At 38.4% G+C, this 27617-nt stretch overlaps 1 long non-coding RNA gene across 2 annotated transcripts in view; it reads right to left on the reverse strand.

The window, feature by feature from the left end:
* The window catches only part of LOC107318060, a 161027-nt gene that overhangs the window by 55824 nt on the left and 77586 nt on the right, over positions 1 to 27617 (reverse strand). For both annotated transcript variants that reach the window (XR_004308350.1, XR_004308349.1), the window contains exons 3-4: positions 27345 to 27503; positions 15255 to 15427 (exon numbers count right to left, since the gene is read on the reverse strand). This is a non-coding gene — a long non-coding RNA (uncharacterized LOC107318060). The remainder of the gene's footprint in view (positions 1 to 15254; positions 15428 to 27344; positions 27504 to 27617) is intronic.

The following is a 27617-nucleotide window of genomic DNA, read 5'->3' on the forward strand; positions in this document are numbered from 1 at the left end:
TCTCAGGAGTATTACTGAAGCTGCACCTGCCCCATTACATTTACAAAGGTAACTAATTTGCAGGACACAATTTGCACGTTGCTGTATTTTGTGCAGAGCCTTCAGGGTGCTGAGCTTTCAGCCAACAGGTGAGCAGGGTTCTCATAGATCATCAGGAGTTTCAGTTCTGTCTGCCAAGGCACAAATGCTAGACAAATCTGACTACCCGGCAGCAGAACTCAATGTAAGGGTCAAATGTAAGGGTTAGGGCAAAACTTCAAATGTCTATCATAAAACCAAGACAGGCAGTTCTCCGATATCCTGGAAGTAGAGTGGAGTTTTGAGAACTGCAGTTCGTGCATCAAGGAATGTAAGTTGTGTTCAAGGATCTTAAGTTGTGTGCAAAGTGATACCTACCCATTCACCCACTATCACTACAAGTTTAGGCTCTCAGTTTGTAAAATAGTTCTAAACAAGGCAGAAGTGGCCTTTTAGTACACTGTTCCACCTGAGATAATTTATTCTGCTTATGCCATAAAATATTCAATCCCACCTATTGCTCCTACTCAGAATGTGTCCTCACCACCAGGCTCTAACTCTGTAGGCCATATCTCTTTAAGCACTGGAATGGAGTCCCCAGGGAGGTGGTTGAGTCACCACCCCTGGATGTGTTTAAAAACTGTTTGGATGTGGTGCTCAGGGATATGATTTAGAGGAGGGTTGTTAGTTGGGGTAGTGTGGTTAGGTTGTGGTTGAACTTGATGATCTTTAAGGGCTTTTACAACCCGAGCAATTCTATGATTCTTCAACCCTCTCTCCCCCCAAAGCAGAGAAATATCACACTTAATGACAGAGACAGCATCGTGCTATGAACCCAAAGACTCTGCCCAAAGCTTTGTTTAAGGTTTGCTCACCTCAACCCCAGTTCCTTCAGTGGTCATTAAATACCCGGTTTTTCCAGCTGGCCACAAATCACTTATTTGACTGTTTTTTAGCCCTTATGGGCCACCTGTTCCTGGGTGGGTCTTTGAACTCTGGAAAACTGTTCTGGCTTCTGCTACTAAACCCCAAAAAGTAGTTACAGGCATTTTTTAATCCTCCAGTGGTCTCTTGTCCTGAAGGAGCTACATTCCATCCGAAACATCTGTACTGCAGTTCATTGCAAAATCAATTGAAAATACTGCCTGTTGACTCCAAGTTATTCACTAGAACAGACTGTAGGTTTCATAGGTCTATGACGCTCAGGCTGATGAGTGAAGTAAAGAATAAACTGGGCTATCAGAAGTGGATGAAATGAACCATCATCACACATTTCTGTGCTGCCAAAGGACAACATAACTGGCTAAATTCTTCATGAAATGAAGGCTGGGAGCCAGAGGAGCACAGTGTATCTTCATACCATCATGCTACTGACACAGATAGTATTGCTGCAAAGGCTGTGAAACTCAAGGTTCTATACAGCAGAAAAACTCTATCAGCTCAATTAACTGCTGTTCAGTAGTCTCTGCAGATGGGAAGATAATCAGCAGTTGTTGCTGGAGACAGTTCATGCACTTACAGATCTGTTTTAAGCCTAATGCAAATATTAGCAGCCAAGAGCATCAGGCAGATTGCAGATACACCTAGGAAAATAAACATGTTTCAAGATGCTATGCAGTGATGACTACTTGCTTACAAAATAAATCATTGCATACATTGTATTGCTTGTATTAAGCTCCAGGAACATGCCCTATATTCGTAACTCAGAGAACTCCAGAAAATCATGTCTCAGCCTGAAAAAAACTTTGAAATACTGATGAAAATGACTTTCTATCATCCAAAAATCATTCACACCTCAGCAAGAAGCTAAATAAGGACACTACTCAGGGAGCGTCCCAGACACTGAACTATTGTTTTTAATCCTCTTACTTAAATACGCACAAGTACAGAAATCTCCTAAGGTGCTTAGCTTTGTATTTGACAGAAACAATCCATTGCTGTACAAAGGTAGACAGAGAGGGAGCTAAGTAGACATGTCTGTATTTGCAAGCAGAGAAAGTTCGTGGACTGGGTCAGCAGACACAGCACACAGAGGGCAGGTCAGCACACACACTAATGGGCATCCTGCCTGCTTCTGACAGTGCTTAAAGGAGCCTCAGGAGCTCACACACTCTGGCTTTCAGGGCACACAAGGCCCTGGGGCCTCACGGGCAACGGTAAAGGGGCTTTTCTTGGTAAATCCACTCAAATAGCTGGAGGGACATGCTACTGTGAAGCAGATTTCAGACCAAGAGTGAATTCATTATTGTGTTTAGCTTTTTATTTCTGAAAGAAAAAAAAAAAATTGTCTGACTTCTTCAGAATTTCTGCTCTGCTTCACAAGAGTGAGTCCACCCAATAGCAACTTGAACAAGCATAAAAGCAAAGCTCTGTAAATCAGTTTTATTTTCTTTCACTTTTTTCTACTTTCATTCTCCATCCAGAGTTCATCTTCTTTACCCACTGTATTATTTTTTCCTTCTTTTTCCACCATGCTTTTCTTCCATACCTGTGCTGTACATCACAAAAAGTCTGCGTATGCCACAAAGCAACCCTAGAACCTCATATATTGGAGACCAAGATTTCTGCTCCTATTTCCTTCTTGATATTTGATTTTGCTTAGCCTTGAACCAAAACAGCAATCCATATTGCTGAGATATAATTGTGAGAACAAATTGAGGAGTAGTGATTCCGACAGTAAATGTGGTTTGTTGTATTTTGATTGCTGGATTCTGCAATTGTAATGGGCTACATTAGAAAAGGAAACTGAACACACATCCATGAGCAGACACAGAGTAGGAAAGATGTAATTAAGGAAAAATGTAGTATGCAAGACTGAAAACTAAGAAATGCTTATAAAGTCACTAAAAATATTTCAAAATCATGTTTGTCTTTCATCTGGTTTTAATATCCTAACTTATTTTTTCTGCCTCTATAAAGGTATTTTCTAGGCCAAGTTGTCACTGTGAACATCAGAAACAGTAAGAATACTGTGCAACTTTGAAAATTGTCAGAAACCAACAAAAAATAAGTTGTGTGTGATAAGACCTAGAAAATCTGTTTGTTCCTCATAGCTACTCCTTAGCAGCCATCAGCTCTCCTCTTAAACCAGACATCAAAGGTCTGAAATTCCACAATGACTTTTGATGTCGGCACAAGTTCAGTAGCTAAGGCTGAAGACTTGTCACATGAGGAGTTTATGCCAATTATAAGGCATAAAAAAGAAATCGCACACATGCAGGCATATGTTCATTATTAAAACAAGTCCATCAGCTCCTTCTCTTCTAAATGTTTGGCTTGATTTATGAGAAAATAAAGATGAAAAATAGCTCCAGTTTTCAAGGTAAAATACTTGAAAGAAACAAATAAACATCAGTACTTGCTTTACCTACATACATAATTATTTCCATCTTCCAGGACTCCGTTTACAACTGAATCGTGCTGGTACACTCTTCAGCTTAACCTCACTTGCTACTTTTTCTATACCAAATACCATTTTCCTTTAAGTACAAGATCCTAGTTTCTTACCCCTAATACCATTGCTTCATGGAAAGACTGGTTCACTGTGAATCATAATGGCATAAAATAAGAAAACCTCATAACAATTTTGTATCCAGAAGTCTCAATGCCTTTCCAATAATTGTGGAATTTCATTTACTTATTTATTGTGGTGACATGCCTTTGTCCTAGGGAAAACCAATATACTATTACTTTATACTATATCTTATGGAACTTTTGTGACATCTTCCCAGACAAGCAGATTCCTGATGGATACACAGCTGGATCTCCTACCGCTTTACCTGAAACATTGCTGCAAACCCATCTTTCCAAATTTGGCAATGAAAAACAACCCTGACGGGCTGACTACCAAAGAATCCTGGACTTGCAAGTTCACAAGCCAGCAGAAGAGGGCTTGGAAGCCCTAACAATTATAAATATTTGGAGCTTCCAGGTTCTCTTCCACCATTTGAAGCCTGAGAGCCAAAAGCTAAAACCTGAGCAGCCCTCCTATCTTCAGGGAACTTCCCAGGCAGCTTCCAACAGGACAGGAGCAACCCAGGGCATTTGAGTGAGCCAAGGCAAAGCCAAGAGACAGACGTTATGACAGCTGTTGATTGTTTCTTTTAGAAAAAAAAAAAATAAAAATAAAAAATATTATTTTCCTGAACTGAAAATTTTCCCATTTTCCTTTGAGTAGAAATGTTTGAAAAGTCATTTTTTTTGTTTTAATTCAGAACAAAAACATACTGGAATTCATCTCTCCCTAAGTGCCTCTCCCCACCATAAAACTTCTAAGTCTCAGCTGGTTCTTCTGTTTCTGATGCCCTCACGCCTTTGAAAGTCTCCCTCTGAGCTCTCTGATGAAACAGAAAAAAATGTGTGCAACTATTCAGTCAAATTCCAGATGTTTGAGTATAAATATTCTCATCATTCAACACAAATATCTGTTAGAAAGATTTGGTTCATAACACTGTAAGAGTGACTCCTCATACAAACGCCCATATTAAGATGCTAGAAAGATAATCCACACATAAATAATACCTTATTTTTTTTTTTATGGTTATTCATTGTTTGCTACTCGCTGCTCATTAACTTGTTGTAAAACAATTTTGTTTATCAAGCAAATAGCAGCCTAGGATTTTTGTGCCCAACCACACACTACAAACTATAAAATGTGGCTGAAGTGTGCAAAAAAAAAAAAAAAAAAGTAAATAAGAAGCTAGAAACTTACTGCCTCAAATTTATATATGTAAAGACTTACAAACAGCAACATTACTCATTGGAAGTTGGAATGACTGAAAAATAGCAAAAACTAGCTGCTGAACATGCTACTACCAGTTCTTTGATGTGCATTTTAGATGGAGCATGCAGAAGGGAGGACTTCAGCTCTGCCACCAGGGCATGCTCCATCACCTTGGCCGAGAGGCTTTTCCACAGCTGCCTCTGGTTTCCCACTGTTCCCTGAATCGTGGGAGCTGCAGGATTGCTGAGGAGCGCACCATTTGTCCTGGAAAGTATCCTAACGATTTTGAAATCCCAGCTGCCACGGGCAGCTCTTGGGAAAACAGGATCCACACAATCTCAGCACAAAATTCTGTCACCACGAAACAAAACAAAAGGTTTTTGTGCCACGGTAATTGGATACCATCTACAATTATTCATTTTAAGACAAATAGGAAGTGATGAATGAGACTCAAATTCCTTTTGGTATGTACCACTAGCCTGGATTTTGTTAAGACCAAAGACATGGAAAAGGAATGCAGCAGACATGGTTGCAGCCTCTTTCCTTCCAATCTGCTCTGAATGCTTCTCCTTCTAGTATTTATTTAGCATTGAACTTGGATCTGCTGTATGATTTCCAATGCAACTGTGTCACCTAGGCTTTCACAAATGGAGATTGAAGCCACATACAGAACAGTATTTTCTCTGTGAGCAAGAGCAAAAAACTGCAGGTGATGTGACAGTGACATTTCTTTGCACTCTGTTCCATGTCATGACAACATCCATGCATCCCTGGGATAGTTACACATCCTTGGTTTCACCTTTCAGCACTGCTGAACAACCTGGAGAGCCTGCTGGCTTTACAGACCGATCAATGATGCTCAGCAGATCCCACGATTATGCCATGCATTTACAAGAAGAGATGGATATTAGCTAACATTTGTTTGCTATCCAAGTCCTTTAAAATATATATAATTTTATCCCATCTTCAGGATGAGTGACCAGAAAAATTTCTCTTGATTTGGGAATGTGTAAGAGAGGCAATCAGCAGAAAGAAAAGCACAAAATGAAACAATAAACTTATGAGCTTGTTTGCCTCAAATAGCACCTGAAAAGTCTTTGGGGAAAGAAGAAGTAGAAAAAGCATGTTTCTGGTCATCTTTGGAAGCCTTTCAACTAATTCAGATACATTAGAGGGTAATAGGGAGCTTAGCAGGGGCACACTGCACTCCAGAGATGCAGCAGAAAGGTACAGAAAGTCAGCCCAAGATTTCATAGAATCATCAAGGTTGGAAAAGGTCTCCAAGATCATCTAGCACAGCCATCCATTCCTAGCAGGCTTAAGAACATGCAGCAGGCTCTTCATAACTACCAATATTGTTTTCTCATAGAATGGATTAGGCTGGAAGAAACTTTAAAGTTCATCTAGTTCCAGCCACCCTGCCTTGGCATGGAATGAGGCAGGGAGCCTCAATCTTCCCCTCTGACCAGAAAACAGAGGCTGCAGAAAGCACAGCAGGTACTCCTGCCTCTTTTGTGTTGAGCTAAAGTTAATCTTTCAGATTCAGGGACCTACTGTCAGTGTTAGAAACGGTGTAGTAATTCCATAGCACCTGCTCTTTCATTCAGGTACCTGAACTGAACTTCTGTTCTTCCAAAACTCAGAAGTTTCAAAATTTGGCTCTAGCTTACATTGTGCAACAGACTTTAGTATGGACTTTAGCTTATTTTGGCAGCCAAAGATGCTTTGATCCAAAAAATAAACTGCTTGAGGCTGTAGAGGAGTGCCTGTAAAACCACAAGAGGATGGGGTTGCATTGGAGTCTGCTTTTAATGTTGGGTCGATGTGAAGCCAAACATTCAGCTACTGGATAGTGCCTCCCAGCTGAGGCTCCCCCCAGCACTTTGGTGACATTCCTCCACATTTCGGCACAACCAGCAAAGAAGAGGTCAGTGCATCAGAAGTTACGCCTTAATTGAACCCTATATTTCCCATAAGAAATAATACTAAATCTTCTACCATTCTGAGAAGTACAGCCATCGGCACCACATAAGCCACAGAATATTATTTATCATGAACCAACATACCCCTGAGCCACAGTCAGGACAGCCTAGGGTTCAATCATTGCTTCCCAGGGGCCATTTTTGGGAACAGATGATCACTCATTCCTGCTCAAAACATCTTCAAACTGTGTCAGTGTCACATCAAAGAAGGTTTTTGTACAAGAGATACAGTAAAACTTGTATACAGGCTTCCCCAAGAGTTATAAGTACCCTGGTTTTGTCAATAGTATCTCATCAGCAGTTGTGCTTATGTCCACCCCTCAGGAAATACAGGAGTATGTTGTAAGAAAGATTTTCGCTGTTTGCTGTTTCATGCACTAAAAAGAGCAGCTTTAGTCCCTTCGGAATTTACACTTTAATCTTTGGATAGTCAATATGTTATCAACCCAGGCATACATTTGTTGCAACAAAAATAACGTGAATACGGTGTGAAACTGCAAACTCAAAATTCAGGTGATAATTAATTCCAGTAGAATACAAGATATATTACTTGATACAGTACCTGGAAAGTTTGACATAACTATTAATTTCGCTGTAATATTTTATTATTGAAAGAATTACCTGTTGAAATATTGTGCAAATATTTTTGGAACTTCATAATTGTTTTGATCTTGGCTATATTTTTATAAATCTAATTATTCTAAGAACTGAAACACTACTGCTCTCTAAACCTGGCTATTGGAGACTATATTTATTTAACTTCTGCTTTCCAGTAAGTGATTTTCAGAAATGCATTAGAAGGGCTTTTATTTTCAGATTTCCTGTTTTGAGACACAAAGCTCACTCCAGGGCTGTTAGGTGCAGATTCCCAAAGAACACTAACAATCTTTCATTTTGGAATACCAAAACTGTTTCTCCTAAAGAATCTTACACCATCCACTTGTTCATTTACACAGCAATTCTACCTTTGCTGGGTGGGGATTTTTTGTTTGTTATTTAATTATTCTCCCACTCGCAGTGCAGTTTTCTAAGGTGTCTCTAAGAAGTTCCCACTTAGATCATTTCTGTTAGTTCTTCAGGAAGCCACTAATTTGGAGTACCTGGCTTAGAAAATGAGATCCCACAGCTTACTTATGTGTGTTTATGTTCTGAGAGAATAAAGAAACGCACTACAAATAGTGAAGTTCTTTTCATTAGCTTGTGTTTATGACAAGACTGCAGCTAGCTGACATACTTGAAGTGTTTTCTAAAACAACAAATGCATTGGAGAAAAACAAATTTGGTTTCTTATTGCTAAGAGAATTATAAACAATGCTACTCTATGTTTTCTCAGTTAAGTTCCTCAGAGTTGGGCTGACTAATTAAAAACAAAATTTGTGCTGCATACCTGTATTTTAATATATCGATAAAGAAAAAAAGTGTAATATCAAGCTGCCCAATATTGTGCAGACTCCCACCAAAGAACCCATGTGAGATAATGCAATCTATCACGTCCTATTTATTTAACAGCATGGGTCCAACCCAGTTCAGTTGAGATTAGCCTAACCCAGGAATCTCAGCAAGGTCAATAGCGTGGCTGTCCAACCTTCCAGCTTGCCTGGGCAGCACTCAGTGAAAAGGGCCACAAACAAAACGTGGTATATAAGTAACTTATTGCTAAAATATTGCTAAAAATCACATAATAATGTTAAAAGTTTATGATCTTGTGGGGCCACATTACTAGCTGTCCAGGGTCACATGCTGCCCACAGATTGGACATACCTGGCCTGTAGCTAAGAGCACATTGGTGCTGGAACACAGGACACACCAAGCTGTATTGTGAACCACTCCACTAGCACTATCCTCCGCTCCTCTTCCAGGTTCATGAATATCGAGTCAACTCAGCTTCCAACAATTACTCATAATTTAGATCTGTCCTGAACTCTGAGGCTTGAGCTGCCTTTGTGTTGTGCAACTACAAAGCACACAGCAGCCCTGGCAGAGTGGCAGCTCAAAATACCACTTCAGAAGAAACACGGTCCAGTTCTAAACTCACTTCATCACTGATTGATGCACAAGGATGAAGAAATCTGATTCATTACAGATGTTTTGCAAATTTCACATTTGCTAAGCCAAACTGAGAAAATGTAGAAAATATCTGGAATAAGGTTGCCCAGGAAGCAAGTTTATTAAAAACAATGGAAACACTATCATTCAGTTCTAAAGACATGATGACTGAACCAAATGAACACTACGTAAATACTGTCATAGCACCAGTAAGCCACAAATGTCTATACATTTCACCGAGAAATATTTTGTATTAATAGTAATTAAAGTAGCAGCAGTTCAGGCAACAGGAGACCAGCCAGAATCACAAAGAGAAATCATCACCCACTGAGCCCTTCCTCTGATTCCTCTGGCCACAAATACCTCTGTTCATGAGCCCTGTTCCCCACAAGGGGATTCCTGCTTTGCAGATTATACAGTTGGACCCTCAGCCTCTCTGCTACTGCATGTCCTTGTGGGAAGTATCCCCCATGGCTTGCACAGCACTCAGTATACTGCCTGCCATCTTCCACTTCACATCCTTGCATTGCTCCCATTGCCACATACAGATGTACTTGTGTGTATGTCACTGTGATGACAGCATGGCAGGAAACTTATCACATTCTGAATGTACTTGTGAAAATCCCAGTCTCTACTTGCCGGCATTTATACATGTAACATTTTTAAGGAAGTTTGTTTGATTACCAAGGGGAGGTGAGAGTGTTCTGGGTACTGAGGGCCCTCATCCACATAGAACTACAACACTTTTTTTCCCTCTTCTTTATATCAGTTGCTACAGAACTGCAGAAGAGCCAGCTATCTCATCCCTGCCACTGCCTTCTGGAGCCTCTTTTCATGTTACACCCAACACCCTTCAGTATTTTTAGGAAAATCAGTTCGTGCTTTTCAGGAAAATATCTTTGTACGCCAGAGAAATACTTCACAAACCTGGCAGATAAATTATCTGGAGATACATTGCAGCCAATAAATCAGGTGACTGCTTCTAAGCCAATCACTTCTCAGTTTTCACACCATTTTTTTTTCCCCCTCTCAGCTTACACCCTTCATCAAGAATTTAAAGATACAAACCACATCATAATACCCTCTACTATTAGTTTGCCCTATGTGTTTCTCCCATTTCCTACTGTAATTCTCAGTTTATTCTCTTACTCCCACTTCTAATAGCTTCTTGGCATCTTGTTTGCTAACAATATACCATTAGCACTTCTCTACTATAATCCCCTCTTTAGCTGCCTAACCCAACATTAGTATTAGCATCAGTGCTATCCTGTTATCAGGTAACATAGTTGCAAGAAAAATTACAACAGTTGTGCAGCAGTTACAGTGAAATTAGTTAGTGCCAGTCAGTCTGAAGAGCTGTAGTAACAGGTTGCATAATCAATTAAATTTCTGAATTCTGCTCTGAAACAATGCCACCACAGAGGTTTCTCAATCCTGCCTGCAACTGATTCACAGCGGTGATGCAGGAAATCAAGCCAAAGTCTGCAGTCTGCCTCTTTCTTCTACTATTTCCAATGGCAAGAACACCCTACTTTGATCCTGAAACCTCCTGCAGTTAATTGATGTTTTTAAGGAAAACCTGCTTGGCATAAATTCCACTGCTAGATGGCTAAATTTACACTCTGTGTAGGGTATTCTTCAGCCTTGGACACAGAAATCAAAAAGCAAAGAGTAATGCACTTTTTCCAATGGACTTTAACTATCCATAAATGACTGTTTACAAATATAAATGGCATCCAAATGAGAAGTGAATAAACATCCTGATGCCTATTCCCTTGACATCTTTTACTTGTATGGTGCTTAGATATCTGGAGAACTACTCTAACAGGCTGTGTTCATACATGGGACAATTTTCTTTCTTGAAAAACATTTTCTGTTTGTCTGCTTTATATTTATTAATTAACATTCTATAGGGGGAAACACAGTTTAAAGTATAACAAATCTCACAATTCCTTCATCTAAATTTAGTTCCTCATTTGGCAGCTAAAGTTTCATAAGGAATATTTTGATGAAACAAAGAATTATAGATATACATACAGAAGATGCATGTATGTATATTTCTATGCTTCTCTTGTAGAATGCGTAAACAAGCAACAGAAAGCTTCACAGTTTTCAGTTCTTTCTGAATTCTTAATCTTGGATTCCCAGGCAATAGCAGTAATAGGGAAAAAACAGTGGAAATTTTACTATCCATACCATTTTGTAAAGCTTACCTCACTTCTCTCTTTGGGTGAGAGATCAGTGAAAATAGGGGAAATGAGGAATAATATCCCCCAAATGAAAATGAAAATCCAAAATCTTAACACTAAGCATCAGATGAGGGAAATTTGAGGGAAAGGGATATTATTTCCTGACTCCCTGGGAAAAAGTGAAATAAAAACAGCAGCTGGAAAGCATGTTTTGTTGCTTCATGAAATACACCCTTGTTCACTACTAAAACATCCCAGAGTAAAGAACTTTCAATCGAACTTCAGCATTTCTCTAGAAAATCCCTCTTCATCCCTCGTTCTCATAATAAACACAGCATTCAATTACTTGCTGCACTGCTTATGTTACTAGTGACACACCACAAGTGCAGCAAACTAAAATGGGACTGTTGTGAGGGAAGCTGCTGCAACATAAGCTTAGCACAATCAACAAGAAGAATTTAATCAAAATCTTATTACTGATTTGTGTTTTAGTGTACACAATAAATGTCTGATAAAATCAGAAAGCAGTAGGAAGATCTAAGGAATTTTCTCACCATCAATGTAATTGCTCCTTCTGATAAATTTATTCAAGAGAAACATTCATCCACCTATAAAAATAAGATGCTGCTTCTTGGAAAAGGCAAAGACCAGATAAATTTAGTGTCTGGTCCAATCAAGGAACTTCTTTTACTAGAAATTTTTTTGCTGCAGAATGACAACAGATCACAGTACTGATCCTACTTGCCATCTATTAAAATAAAGCCATGACTGGAAATGTATTTCTTCTTTGAAAAGGAGACAATATCTTTTTAAAGCCAATTGATATGAAGTTCAATCTGTGCATTAACTGAATAAAACAAAACCTCTGTAAACAAAGAATCAATTTAGTCATCAATTTAGTCTGAGCAGAAAATTATAAGCTATACTTTAAAGAGATCATGCTACCCATTTCTCAAACCAAACCAGTGACTGCTGACCAGATCACAGAGTCACAGGGGTTGGAAGGGATCTCAAGAGATCATAAAGTCCAACCCTGCTGCTACAGCAGGTATCCTTCGGTAGGTATCCTGCAGTAGGTTGCACAGGTTGGTATCCAGGTGGGTCCTGAATATCTCCAAAGAAGGAGACTTAACCACATCAGTACCTCCCTGTTCCAGTGCTCAGATCAGTAAATTGGGTCTGGGGAGTCAAGTGCATCACTGTAATTTATAGAAAGGCTTCTGCTGCTTACAGAACAGAAAGATAGAAAAATGTATATGGATTTTTAACTACTGCATAGTTCAGAGAGTTAGGATACATCTTTTCTAAGCAGTTTTCTTCACTGTCTAAAGAATTAATATTCTTGGGTGTGAACTCTCTTCACTGTCCCTCTTCTTCAGCATCTCTAAGAAATCAGCATTTATTACATTTCCACTGTAACACTCATCTCTGCATTTACTTGAGATGTTCTAAGTGTTAAAGCTACAAGGCTAAGTGCCCTTCTAACACCATCTTGTCTTTTCAAGTGTACTTCTGCTCATTTATGTGTCTGGCCAACCTTATAGCTTCACTTGGGCTTCATTTGCCCTTTCTTCCCCCTTATAGCTATTCATGCCCATGAAAAGTGATAGGATTAGGTTCTACTATATTAAAATTTACTTTCCTCAGGCACATTTTTTTCAGTATAAGGAGGTTAAAAAGAACCCCCATCAGTTTTCAGTATTATTCCACAATTCAACATTCATCACTAACGTTGACAAAGATATCATCATTTTACTAGAGCAGATTAACTGACTGATTTTGTGCCCTAAGTCTGTTTTGCTTCCTCTTCTTAGGTCCAAATGGGAAAGTCATTTTAAAAACAAAAACAAGAAAAACAGATCTCTTTCACACTGAAGTGTTCAACCAGAAGATCCCCCAGAGGCTTCTGCAATAGCTTATTTATAATATAATTCAGCTGGAGTGGTTAAGTGATGCTGCTGTACAGTTTAAGTGCTTTTGCTAATTTTCCTGGCCCCAAAGAGGTCTGTATCATATATTTCTTCTGAAGTGATATACATTTCAGAGTGCAATCACAAACACTCCCTAAGGAGTGCAGTGGGACATCTGGACAAATAACGTCCTTTCATAAATATACATCCCCTATTATTTTGTAGTCACTCTTGCATTAATCTGTACATTCACTCTATTCCACTTCACATTTGAGATTCTGCTACAGACTTAAATGCCAACACACATTACAGATGTACATACATACATTATCAACACACAAATATATATGATGAAACACACGCATGAAAATGAAAGTAATTTTTGTGAGTCCAAAATCAGAAAATCTTCTTAACTGTGAACCTCATGGCTGAAAGCCACACACAGATAACACTGCTTCAGAAATAAAAGGATGAGAAATTCCAAGAGTAGTTTGCAGATTTTCAGGAGTATCCATAATCCCACTGTAGGATACACAATTTAGTCTCTGAATAACAGTGATATTGATCTCAACAGTCCTAGCTAGCTCACATCATCCAACAGCAATTCAGATTACCCAGCAATCTCCAAGTGACTCTGTGAGCACCAAGTGGTTCACCATAACCCAAAAGCTACTGAGCTGGAATACAAAAAAGCTTAATGTAGAAGACATTCTAGCTCAAGTGGGTGTTTTTGAAGTGGTACAGGGTTAATTGTTAAAGTTTACAGCTACAATCTCCAATGATCATGTAAATGACTGCAAAATCTACCATTGCATGAGAGAAGACACGGATTAAACCAGAAGGTATCATAAATGCCATAGGTATGTCCCATAGTGTAACATTCAACTACAATCAATGAAAACACCAAAAAACATACAAGCTTCACATGCTATATTTTTTGTAATATGCTAGACACCGAGAAAACTAACAGCCCTAGTCCCAGAGAACTATTAAACCAATGATGAAAAAGATTAGAAAACATTTATAATGTTATTTAGCCTACAGAGCTCAGTATTTTTCACATAAACTAAACTGGAATACAGTGCTACCCTATGCTAGGTGGGCATGCACCCAAAGCTGGAACTCTAGAACAAGTATTTAAGGCACACAAAAATCTGAAGCAGTAATGCTGCTTCTGCACAAGGAAGAACATCTGGTTAAATGGGCCCCTCTCTTCTGGGAGGACTAGCAAATAAGATAGTGCTAATAAATGTTGCATAGGCCTACAGAAGCTTCAATTACACCAATAGAGTAATTCATGCATTAAGAAGCCCAAACAACTTCCAGTCCAGTACTGCAAAAATCCAACCAGTGACATTAAGATTGCTTTTGATCACTCCAAAAGAAATACCACCTCTTTATTTCCACAGACACTACAAAAGATACAAAGAACACAATAAAACAGTATATGTGCTAGGGCATATTCTCAGCCCCCAAACACTATTTTCAACATAGTCACCAATATTAGCTATGCACTATAGCCTGTGAAGGACAAGAGACTGCATGTCATGTTCATAAAAATCTGCACCAGTGTAGCTGACCCACTGTCACTGTCACCACTGCTGAAATGCACCACTCACTGCGTTCTCATCCACTGCTGGATCTCCATAAATGTTCAGCAAGTGTTGGTGAATGTCAATTGGGACCCTCTTTTTCTGCATGGAGGAATTCAATTCCACACCTTTACTTCACATGTGCTTCCATGTCAGACACCATTTTATCAGACTGCACCTCTGCTACCATCTGTCACATGACAACAAAATGTAACAGGATTCTGACATAAAGATTCAACCTCTACTGCTGTACCACCAACATTTGCCTCTGACATCATGAGCCAACATAATGAAATTGGATTATCGATTATGGAGCAGCCCTCATATATTGTAATTGAATATAAGCAGTTCCAAACAGGAAAAAAAAATAAAATGGGAAAATTTTCTCCTTCATTTAAAGCAACCCAGTGCATCAGCAGTATACAAATGGAATATTCACACCCACACACAACAAATTTCCTCCTCCTCTTCTATTCTCCCTTTAAAGCCATGAGACTGGCTCTTTTGTCTGCCCTTTAGACCAAAAGGCCTGTTGAACCAAACAGCAAGTGAACACTAACAAACTTTCTCTAGTAGCTTTCTGTGCTTCTCCCCAGTTTGCTCTATTTTTACTGCATCCCTTTAAAAGATCTAGTTTAGCAAGTCTGACGTACTAAAGTCCAAGTATAAAAATAACTATGCTTTGGCAAACTCCCAGTAGCATATGAGAAATGTAGGTGAAGGCAATTTCTGAACTAAAGGGAACTCCTGTGTGTCAAAGAGCATACTGAAACTAGAGGGAATATTTTTCATACCTTGCAATGGTTCTGAGGGGTACCAGCCTTTGAGATGAGAAAGTGCCAGCTATTTTTTCTTCAAGCAGCTGCAACATCTCTCTTCACCATTTCCATTTCCCTGCAGATGCTGTGAGGCCTGACCAGCTGGGATTAGGAGCCTGAAGGCTGAGATACCATGAGATTCGCAGTTCCTGCAATAGTAGAAGCTCAGTGTGTATTCAGAAGTCACAAGAGATGAGACACAACATAAAATGTCCTTTACAATTTAACTACTCTGTTGCTTTTGGATGTGGCTGTTCCAAACTTCTGGGAACTTGCTTGAAGTAAATATTTTAGTGTTATAAAAAAAGTGCGTGGTATCAGCCAGTATAAAGAAATTCTCTTGACTTTACTCTTTTCAAGTATAACACTCATAACTTCTATAGAGATGGTAAAGCAATTATTTTCATGAATTTGCAGTTCTATCCAAAGCTCACTGAAATAACTGGGGAAACCCCTGTGTACTACAGCAAGCACTGACTGAGGCCTCTAACATCAAATTCTATCAGCCTTAAAGACTTGACCCTGCACTGCTAAACATTACTGGGAATTATGCCATTAGCTTCAAAGGGAGTAGGAACGAGCCCTAAGTAAGCAAAACTCTTAGTTATTACTCCAACGGGAGTAATCCTGTCAGGCCACAGAATGTGCCTCTATGAGCCAAAACTTTAACAGTGCTTTCGAAACGATATCCATACAGGTTGCATGAGTATGCTCTGTATTTACATGTGCATGAACCATTCTAACATGAGTATCCAGTAATTCTAAACGGCACAGCAGACTCCTAAGAGAGCTCATTTGCAAACCTTAGCCTGCATCCCTGATAGGATTCAGAGCCCTTTCCTGATAGTACTCCCCAAAGTGCACACAGACTGTGCAGTTTCCTCAGACCAAATTGCCAGGGCTTGTTGCAGGAATTTTAAAATTAAGCTCCATCTTCTGTTTTTCTCCTGATATGAAATAAATTTGAAAGGAAACAGAAACATGTATCCTTAATCATTAATGTCATTATGTATCATTAATAGCATTATTCGACAACATTGGCCAAGATGGGGTGCTGACAAGTGATGCAAATTATCTTTGAACCCACAACCTTAAGAAGAAAAGGCAGGAGTACAAGCCCCATGTATGAGTATATGCACTGTCTTTAGAAGGTAGAACGTGGTGTCTTTACTACAGCATTCATTGCCTGCACAGACATACATGATGCTACATTGTGAGAGGTACACAAAAAACTGTAACTGTATCTAAGGTCTGTGACTATGGGCATGTGAAACTGGGATTTGAGCTCAAGCAGCAAGGAAGCAGTTACCAAGTCTGTGAGAAACTTCCAGCTCTAGAAAAGCTTCTAACAAGTAATGAAAGCTGAGAGCACTCAAATCTGACCCCAACTCTGATAAGTGTAGTGTAAAAATTACTACAACTTGGTTATCTTTCAGCCTTCCCCCCACTATTATTAATTCCTCATCCTCCCAATCCCAAAATCACACCAGTCAATAAGTTTTATCAAACAGATATCTAAATTTCACCTAAATGTAGTTTCTAGAATCTCTGATGCTTTAAACAACATAAGCCTAAAATGCTTTTGTGAAGACAGGAACTACATTTTGTATTACTAAAGCAAGTTTATATTACCTTTTACTTTACCAACTTCCACAGGATTCAAATACATCTCCAGAATTTTGAATATCCAGCTTTCTTTTGGACTTTTTGGACCTATTTTACTACAGACATACCTACTCTGTAGAGGAAAGGAGTCAAATATGGACACATGCCAGGCTAAACTTTCAAAATATCTCATTGTGGTTTTTATCTTCCTCGTTTCAGGATTCACGACTGCATTTGAAAACCACAGATATGCAAAAGAATGACTTTTCTTGGTATGAAGCAGCATATTCAGGTTCATTTCACAACCTAAAGGAGTTCAAACCTGGTGCTGAGATTTTGCATGAAGGGCTGTGATATGTAGTTTGCTGAATGAGGAAAGGATTTCAGCAGTATGGGTGACAGAGAAAATGTTTGTATGTTCCCAAGATTACTATATATCTCTCTTGGCATAAGACAGCTTGCTTCAGCAGAGACAGAAATAAATGCAAGAGGTTTGGATTTGGCAGCTGAGGAGTTAAACTTTAGCTAAAGAATGAGTTCCAACAGAGATGATACAGGCCACTAAATCTAGAGACACCTACTGCACCAAAGCTCAGTCCTTTGCCAAAGATTCCCACTAAGTTATTGATTTAGTGGAAATGCAATTTTTGAAAGAAATTAAATCCTCCTGGAGAAGGGCAGTTCCAAAACTGGTAGATAAAGATTATTGTGAGGGGAACTAAACACTGGAAAGAAAACATGCATCCTGAACAAAAGTGATAGTGCATTGTTATCTGAAAGAAAAAAAAAAGGCAGAGGAGAAAGCAAGGATTTTTATTTGATGTTAGCTGAGACATGATGAAAGAAGAACTCTCATCTGGGAGTTTCTGTAAACAAAGAACTTGATGGACATGGGCATACACTACTCAGAAGAGAACATCTCTCCCTCACCCACAGCACCGCACTGATGTCTCCACCCACATAATTTCACTGACCAAGAATCCACGTATCTAGTCCCCTTCTCATCTCTGGGCATGGCCCTGGTTACATGTGCTCTGCTGGAAAGACAAGATGGCAAGGATTTCCCCCAGTAACTCTCTAGCTGATCTAGCTGAAGACCTCCCATGGCAGGAAGTCAGTTTACAGATCTCAGACAAACAGCAGCTGCTGTCAAAATCTCCCCATGCCTTTGAAGTCACATTGACCAGCTTGCTTCCACCAGCTCCCTACTTTAATGGCATTTTGAAAGTAAAGTAAAAGCTTATGCCCAAGGATTCAAGAGAGTTCCACAGCTTTCTCTCTTCTGTAGCAGCTTCTGCTGGCAGTCTACAAGTAGGCAAACATCTCTGTGGATCTATTTAGCTCATGCATGTTTTAACACACCCAACTGTACCTTCTCTCAGGCTCTGTTCTCTATTACAGAAGTTTAATTATTGTGCTAAAGCCAATGATCTACAGCTAAGCATTATTTGGGGGAGTGGAACTGAAGGAGGAATGGAGAAAGTAATGGAAAATTTCTTTGTAGGTTTTTATAACTGCCACAAGATCAGAAAGATTGCTATTTAAAGCTGTTATTTTCTGATCAGCCTAAGAGTTAACATGGAAGAAAGCTGGAGCTTGACCCATTAAATAGCCCAAAATTAGACAATGCTGTCTCCTACCTTGAAATAGACCTGTATATCAGCAAGAGGCTGCTTGTCATCAAAGGTAACATCAGCAAACAGATCAAGTATTTGCTTGCAGACCGATCTGATATCATCACCATCAGGGTCCAGCACGGCGAGGCACACATCACTACACTTCCAGAGACAGACAGCTAAGTTTTCAGCACCTGAAGCTGTCAAAGAAATATCTATATACTCTACCAGAACAATTCACTAAAAAATATATTGTCAGAGTAAATCTGAATGTATATTTGGATAATGCAAGCTGGAAACTCCTAGTGCTATAGACTCAATTTCTTGTTCTTCCAGGATGACAATAAGGTCCCTCCAAAATCCACTGTAATCTTTCCCCGCAAGCACTTCTACTTCATCCACCCAGCCTCTATTTTTCTCTTTTCTATCCTTTCATATCAGCTAAACCATTTTTTCCACCACAGTTTTTGTTCCCTCTATTATTCTATTAATATTTCTTACATAGAAACAGGTGACTTCATGGCTCTGGTAATAGTCTACTATAAGAAAGCATATCTTTCCTTTACCCCCTCCTACTTCAGTTTACTGACCCATGAAACAGAGTACACAACTTGCCTAATAGTTCTAGTCTTTGGTACATATGGAAACAGCTTTGTTCATAATGCTACTATTGTAATTTATTAAATCCCATCTTCCCTAAATACCATTTTTCTTTGCTGCAAAGCAAAGATCTCATTTTCCTGGCATCCAGCAACCCTGCTGTATCTTTGTTGACATCCTGCCAAGATCTTTGCAGGTTCTCAGCAAATCTGTTAAGTCTCTGCTGGGGCCAGCTGCTGTCTACAACCCTCACATATTCCAAGCTTCGTTCAATTAGAAACACCCCTGAATGTATTACGTGCTTCTGATCTCAAGGGTAATCAGATAGAAAGACACTTCTGCTGACTGTAGCAGAAACTTTACCTCATGAGGTCTGAAATTCAATTTGTGCAATATCACAATGGGTGAAAAGAGATTGGGTCAGAATAAGGAACGAATTTTCATCCAAGTCTTCATAAAGATTCAAGCCTAACATCACATCCAGAGACATTAATCCCAGCTTCCCAAAGAAAGACAAAATCTCAGAAGCTGATGAGGTTTGAACTATTACCAACTCTTTAGAAATGCTTCAGAGTTGGATCAGAACTGGAATGCTGACATCACAGACTAATATACCTGCATGATTCAGCACTGTTACATGAGATGTCAAATAGTAGACATCAAGAGGGTGTTTTTTTGTGGTTTTTTTTTTGTGTGTGTGTGTGTGTGTGTGTTCTTTTGTTTTTTAACATTGAAAATATCAAAATAGTACTTATTTATAGGCCAGCTAGGCTGCTTTATCTTTTCTGAGTACCAGTATCCACATAGCATGAAAACACATCACACTAGCAGTCTGACCAAGAGGTGACCATCAGCCTACCTGGTAATTACCCATAAGGTATGCCGTGAATATACCTGATAAGTCAGCTCTGGCACTGAAAGAAGCAAAAAATGCCCCTCAAAACACAGATCATTCAAGCACATAACTGACTTCAATTTCAAAAATGCAGGCGCTGTGCAATATAATGCCTGCAGAACATAGCTGAAAACCAGACAGGACTTTAAGGGTCAACGTGATGGATTTACATGCCTGAGAAAGAAGGACTGCATCTACATTCTTTACTGGAACTGGCTAATAAGATCTTTTTCCATACAGAAACTGGGAATGTAAGAACAGGAATTTTGTGACCACATACAAGCTTGAAAGAAAGAAAATGACCCCCAATAAACTAGCTTTTCTTTGAGAAGCAGCAAAATAAAAGTCAGAACAAACCATCACACGCAGACATATACACATATGCAGACACCCAACACCTAGAAAACAAGCACAGACGTGCTCTTGAATCACCAGTGGTAATACCTATACTCCAAACTTGACAATGTCCCACAAACTCAGTCTCACAAGAAGCAGTTTTGTAGCTGTTGCTGCCATCCAATTTTAAGATTGTTTATCCATGGCCCTTAAGGTGATGTTTGGCACCAAGGTATCACTTCTGTACTAAGATAACTCCAGCACAAACCCAGACAGGGCAGATTTCACATTTCCTGGAATCCCAGACAGGATCAAACTATTATATTTGATCCTTCCTAATTACAAACTTTTGGTAGATAAACCTTAATGTGTAAAAACACATTAGCAACATACCAGCAACACTGCATAAGCTTAATGCATGACGCAATAACTTTACATCAATATTTGGTTAGAAACAGCACAAGAGTTCTGCTCTGTAAGTGTATCCTGTGGGTATGATGACATTGTCTGTGCTAAATGCCAGCTGAACTCCAAACTTCTGTTCAGATGACTGAACAACCTGAAAATACACTGCAGGGAGTACTAAAGAACATGTTCAGTCACCACACAAACCTTTACCACACAACTTCCCTTTCAACGCACATTAGCACCAGTCCCATCTGTTATGGGTGAGACGTACAAGTCAAGGAAACTAAGAGGAAAAAAGTGTTCACTTACTACTGTTATAGTGATAACACAAAGGTAAGTGTAGAAGAATTTTTAACCTGAAGTGTCAGGAGTGCAGCTGAAGCATTATTTCTGTAAAGGAATGCACACTGCCACTAGAAGTATTTCAGCTTAATAGTACATCACGCTTAAGCATTTCATACACAGTTGTATTTTCTGCATGTTTTAGAAATAGTTTGTTTCTTTGTGGCTATGATCTGTTCCTAAATGACATCTAATGACATCTACATGATAAAAACAATCCCCACAGACTAACACATCTGTTTATGCTTTTATAGTGTTCTAAAATCATACATGGTAAAGCATCAGGTTGCAAGATTCTAAAAGAATGCTGTTGAATAGGTCTAATAACTGTTAAAAAGAAATCTTACAACATGGAGAGAGTCAGGCCAGAAGTTGGATCCTTCTGCTTCTCATCCAGATAAAAACAGAGCCCGGTGAGGTCATTTAAGTCTGACCATGCTGGTGTTCACAAAGGTATTTGGTAGGATGTACACGAGCACTTCCACTCAAAATTTGCTTTCATTATTTCCAGATAATGCCCATAAAAGTCTATAAAAGATAATGCCAACATACTTCTCAGTCACAAAGTACTGTAAAGTAATCTAGTGTAACCAATTCAGAAAATACTAAACTCGGTGACTGTACAATGTGAAATGTAGTGTTGATAAGTTCTTACTAGAATTCAATGCTCATTATGCAGGTACTCTTGTTTGCTAACAAGTGTTGGTCCGAAAGACACTGAAAATTCCTTGCTTCAATATTTGCTTTCTGTCTTAATACAGTATATAAAGTAGAAAGCAAGATTCACGTTGTCAGAGACAAACTCAAAACAAATGTACAAGAGCTTGCTGAGACTTGAATTGTGACAAGCATAGGAAATCTCTTCCATGGAAATGTAACAGCTTGATCTGGAAGAGTGCTTTAAAAATCTTTCTTGAGATGCATTTCCTCTTCCCCAAAATAGGCATACGTAGTAACATTACTGGATTCTGATATCACCAGCACTGTGATTTTTAAATATAGTTAAAAATTACGGAAAACACCTACATCAGCAGATCTTTGTAGCTTTGAGTACTGACTCATCTTTCTTTCTGATTTTCTCTCTTTTTGCAACTTCAGTTTATATTTGAGTGAGGGATTTTCATCAAAGAGTGTCAGTGGCAAAATCAGGGCACCAACTTGTTAAATAAACAATCAGCCCCTAAGCCATTCCAGAAGAAGGATGAGATTTCTCATACTTACATCTTCTGTGAGTTAAGATTTATTTAGGTTTTGAATTGCTTAAGGCAAGAGTGCAATGTGTAAAGCAGAAGGCAGTAAAAGAAACATTTTACCCCTATTGCCTACTGAAAAAGAACAAAAAACAAAAGAATGTCTACTGCTTTTTGTGTGCGTGTGGGAGAGGGGGGACTGTAGAATGGAGGGATCTAAGAAGTGTTACTCGAAAATAGCCTAGGTGACATAGTTAAATTGTTCTGGGAGAGATCATGAAGAATTAAGAGAAAGAATTTCCTTTCATTAAAAAAAAAAACACCTAGAATCCCACATGCTCATTTTAGTTTACCCTACGTACCTGCATACACACAAATATACGAACAGTTTATATTAATTTTTCATATGAATACACAGCTTTTCAGAAAGCACAAATAATCTGACATTAGAAACCCTCTCGTTTCAGATTTTGTTTACAAATCTGACAGCCACGTTAATGGAACTGGCTGAAGTTCACAAACTTGAACATAACTCTGGATCTGTTTTAAAGAATTCCCATCTTCAGGCCCTGAGAAGTTGCCTCAAGTTGAAGAATATTCAGAGTCCAGGAGGGAGAGATAAGAGAAGCAAAGATAGGCTATTGCCAGTCTATCTGAAATATATCCAAGAGGTAATTTGGATTAAAATATTCTTTATTTGATTATTGAATTTAAGTTCACTGGGGGTAAAATAAAATCAAGTTCTACTGAGTTCCCTAGTAGAATATCTGCCTCTCCTATCACACTTAGTAGAACATAGTTCTATGTTCTGCAGTAAGCAAAGCCCTTTATGGTCCTTGTGCAGATTTTGTGTTCGTAAAAAGGAAGACAGAACACAAGCGGTTCTGCAGGAAAGTCATATCTATAATTTTATTTCCTTATTAAGGAACACCAAGCTTTTCCAGAAGTCTCTTCAGCATCTCTCCTAGCACTGTCTAGATCTAGATTGGATTATTTTGTAAAAATAAATAAATAAATCAGGAAGAAGTTTTGTGTTTTTTTAATAAAGTTCACCACAATTTGTTACTGCTCAGCAGGAACATAATCTGGACTTCTTGCAGAGCTGTAACCCAATTTAATTTCCCTGTCAGACTGCCTGATGGATGTGTCTATTGAGTTTTCAAAAGGGAGATAAAGCTCTTTACTACTTAAAGCAGAAAGTACTTTCCATTTCATTCGTTACCCAGGAGTTCAACCATCACCTCCTCAGCAGGACTTCTCTCATTCAGTTCTTTATCTCTTGAGCAATATGTCTAAGTTTTATTTGGTTAGGATTAAAATAAAGAAATAAAACATTAATGAAAACCTTGCACAGGTGAGTCTGATTCACAGGCACTCTGGAAACTGCAGCCTGTAGTGTTCACTGTTATCCCTTCCTTTTTACTCACCTAATAATGACCCCTGAGCACTGATGCTCTTCACATAGCACAAGCCAAGAGGGGCTGAGAAAGTGATGGTGGTACCACAACTGTACAGGGAAGGGAGAAAATCCACTACCCTCAGACACAAGCAACTCAAACGTTGAAGATGTCAATATAAACTCAAATCAAACATATCTTCTTATAAAGTAAATCACTGAGTAAAATCTCATGGATTAACGAGCACTTGCCCAGGAAGATTCCCTGAGAAAGACACACAAACCTGCAGTTATTCTAATATGTTTTAAATGGATGCTAAAAATATTCCAGCTCTCATTGCTATCTTTATCAAACTTGGAAATGTGCAGCCACACCTGCACATGAATGGGAAATCCCCTCTAAAAATAAAGATATTTTGATAACAGGTTTTTGATTGTTATTCCCATCTGTGCCAATACCTGCATTTTTTCTTTTTTATGGTTACATGCAGACTACTGCATACTGCGTAACGATGCTGCGCTACTAGTTAACTATTTTAAACTGACTATTTCCAATTTGCATCATAAATCAACCTTCTAAAACAGCATCAGCATAAGAGGAATTCACATATACTTCACTTTTCCTTATTAAATTATCTGCAGCACAAGCCCTTCAATTACTTAATATGCAAGTGTACCTCAACACAGAACTGAAGAGGATACTGGCAACGACTTTCCACTCCTTAATAAGTACATGTAGTTATTATAGTAACATTAAGTAGCAGTAGATTTCATTTCCTTTGGGTAGAAAGATTTACACATCCCAGCCTCAAGGTCAGATCCACAAAATCAACAACTGATGTGTACCAGTAGACCAAATATGCCATCTGAAGCTAACACATGATCATGTTGAGCTACTGCTGGACTAGATGAGTTCCTACTGACCTGTGTTTTAGTAGGGGGAAAAGAGAAGGAAAAAAATGCAAATAAGGAAAAAAGCGTGTAGCTAATGACATACAACAATCTTATCTGTTTCGCATTTACACAGATATAAACCAACTTTGCCTTTGTGAGATTTTCATCTACATAACAACTCACAGCTTTATGCAGTATTTTACTTAAATTGATACTCCTAACAGGTCAGTGATGAGTCCAGATGGCTTGTCTGAATATCAGACCAAATGACACTATTCCACTGTTTTGAACCAGCTAAAATATCCTTATAAAAAGTACAAAGCAGGCAATGGCTAATTAAAACAAACAAAACAACAAAAACCAACAAGGAATAGTCCTTTGAAATGGGAACTTTTTCAGAAGCTAAAGTCTTATGCAGTGTACATGAAGTCATGATTAAAGTCAACAAACAATCTCATTATTTATTCATACACATACTGGAATATACTTGGAAATCCTCAGAAAACATAAGCTCAATGTGGAGAATATCCTGAAAAATGTCTAGTTTTGTTTTCATACCAATGTTGAGGTCTTAATGTAAAAGTAATATTCATTCTGTTAACATCTCAGTGTCTCCAACTACGTATCTGAGCACACATAATGCACTCATCTTAGTTCAAAAGAATTCCAACACCTTTTCTATTTGCTTCACCACGAAGATACTGCCTACAATACACAATCCAGCACATCAACAGCTGGACAATCTTCCAAACTTCTCAAAAGATAGAAATAACACACACAAGAAAAGATAATTAGGTCATTAGATTCATTCATTATAGATGATGTTGCAGAATTGGAAAAACTTTAATCAATGTAAGTGCCTCAGTAGTGTCTGACCAGCAGTCCAGCCTGGAATTAGTATGAAAAAAGACAGAAGTTGCAGAAAAAAAGACAGCACTGATTAAGGTATTAAAGTGAAGATCTCTCTCAATATCCAAGAGAAAAACATTTTAAAATAAGGGAAAACATGAAGGCAATTTCTCAGTTCTTTAGAGTGAACTTGATTAGATATGTGCAACTGTTTGATTTCTGCCTGTAACACACGCAATTTCCCCAACATGATCTCTGTGTACTTTCTCTATTTTTGTCATTTGTAAGATACTTTGTCCTCCACATCTAATGTAGTTTTTCTCTCCAATAAGCTAATCTCATTATTTCTTAATTCTTCTCTAAAACATAGTTCTCTAAGCTATAGAGAATGAGACTATCTCTAAGATAGTCTCATTCTCAAAAGAAATCGTGTTTTGATCATTCCTCTCTGTTTCATCCCATCTCAGTCCTGAATTTGTTCAGCTTTCTTTGTTTATGATGCTGGGACTCATTACAGTACAGAATGTGTGTCCTGCATGAAGCACAACTATGGAGCAGCTCATCATTCTGAGACAGTGCTACTGCAGTATGAACTTCTGCTTCATTTCTAGGTAGAAGTGACCAATAAAATACACCTCAAAAAATCTTGTTAATTTGGATATGTAATCTGAAATAAGAATATCCACATGCAGAACAGCAGAAGGGTGAATTAAAACAAACATTACTTTAGTTCACTTTCAAATACTGGTAAATGCTCAGTTTGGAACACTACTAGCTGCATTTACAGCATTATATAAACAATCACTGCTACAAAAAAAATATTCTAAAAAGCCTACAACTTTCTCAAAAAATAATATTGCCATCAAATCTTCAGAAGCATCTGTGAAGCTGCACCCTATAAAAAGATAACACACACTTTTCACACTCATTCAAAAAGTTGAGAACTTTAACCAATGATTATAACATGCATAGAGCTTAGATGTAATGTTTTTCATAAATATGGATTCACATTAATTTAGGTTTGAGAAGCTGATAAAAGTAGCTTTCTTAAAGTAAAGAGTAAATTAATTTAGTATCTGCCAATATACATCCAATAATAAATGTTTTTTGAGTTGAAGTCAAATATTTAAATGCAGCAAAGTTACATATTTTGTGATTGGTTGGTTATCCCAGAGTTAATACCAAATTCCCATTTCACTTATGCAACACCATCAACTATCACAAGAAAAAGATAGGTTACAAAATAACAGCGGGTTTTTACAATAGATGAGATGAGAGTCATTTATAACATAATATCTGTTATTAAAAAACAAATACACATTTACAGTCTGCACTGATGAACTTCTCTGTTGAATCAGTCATATTTCTGACTGTTCTTAAATGGAATAAATATTGCAAGGATGGCAGCGAAGTCCAACACTGCAGTAGGGAAAAGGCTAATGCCTTTTAAAACCTCTTTTGTCTAGAAGCTCCATGTTCTCTTAACACCTTAAGGGAAATCTTTAAGAACTACATACACAGGACTTGGCACAGAAATCCCTCACAACACGCAAGCATGTGACAAACTTATAAGAGGTATATTCTTACATCAGAAATAAATTTATGTTTTGGACGCAGCAACTTAATAGATCTGCCTCACTGACATACAGTATATATTATCTAGAATTAGGTTTTCCCCTGGTGCAAGGCTAGAAAGGGAATATGCTTAAGTGCAAGGCACATTCTGCCAGCTCAGTTCTTCATGAAAATGGAAAAATCAGCTTGAACAGGACTAGTCTTCATGAGTTGTTGCAAAATCCACTAAGTATACATAAAGATTCTACTATTTCTGTAAATTTTACCTTGTCTTGCTGCTGTAGTACTCTGTGGCAAGTGTTAAAGGACAGAGTGCAATTCATTCTTATGAGAAAAGGCTACAGTGCCTTCTAGTCTTACCTCTACTGAAGTCAACAGTAGTACACGACCAAGTCCATGTAAAAGCTGAAAACTATCTGGCAGCAGGATCTAAGATCCATCAGGAAGGTCCTTTTTCTCATCTTGCTATGAAAACAATTTAATGAGGTCCAGGCTGCACTCGACATGTAGAAAAAGTGCCTGTCGAAAGGAAAGGAAAAACATGTTCCAGTTTACTGAATGAACTATGTTCCAGATACAGCCTTCATCTCTTGACAGAAGTCCCAGTTGTTTACTAAAAAAACCCAAACTTCC

Source organism: Coturnix japonica, chromosome 9 (genome assembly GCF_001577835.2).
Source record: "Coturnix japonica isolate 7356 chromosome 9, Coturnix japonica 2.1, whole genome shotgun sequence".
Taxonomy (NCBI): Eukaryota; Metazoa; Chordata; class Aves; order Galliformes; family Phasianidae; genus Coturnix; species Coturnix japonica.